We start from the raw sequence: 455 nt of genomic DNA, 5'->3' as shown, positions 1-455 counted from the left end.
CTTATCTCACAGATTGATTGACATCGAGGGTTACTTTTGCTCTCTCTCTATGACAGGATTACCTGGGACTCTCTCTCTCTCTCTCGTTCTCTCTCATTCTCTCGCTCTCATATTCATATATATCATATATCATATTCATATATATATATTATACACACAGTGGGGCAAAAAAGTATTTAGTCAGCCACCAATTATGCAAGTTCTCCCACATTGTAGGATTTTTAATGAATTTATTTGCAAATTATGGTGGAAAATAAGTATTTGGTCACCTACAAAAAAGCATGATTTCTGGCTCTCACAGACCTGTAACTTCTTCTTTAAGAGGCTCCTCTGTCCTCCACTCGTTACCTGTATTAATGGCACCTGTTTGAACTTGTTTTCAGTATTATAGACACCTGTCCGCAACCTCACAGTCACACTCCAAACTCCACTATGGCCAAGACCAAAGAGCTGTC

The sequence above is a fragment of the Oncorhynchus gorbuscha genome, linkage group LG21 (assembly GCF_021184085.1).
Source record: "Oncorhynchus gorbuscha isolate QuinsamMale2020 ecotype Even-year linkage group LG21, OgorEven_v1.0, whole genome shotgun sequence".
In the NCBI taxonomy this organism is placed as follows: domain Eukaryota; kingdom Metazoa; phylum Chordata; class Actinopteri; order Salmoniformes; family Salmonidae; genus Oncorhynchus; species Oncorhynchus gorbuscha.
This window is presented reverse-complemented; position numbering follows the sequence as displayed.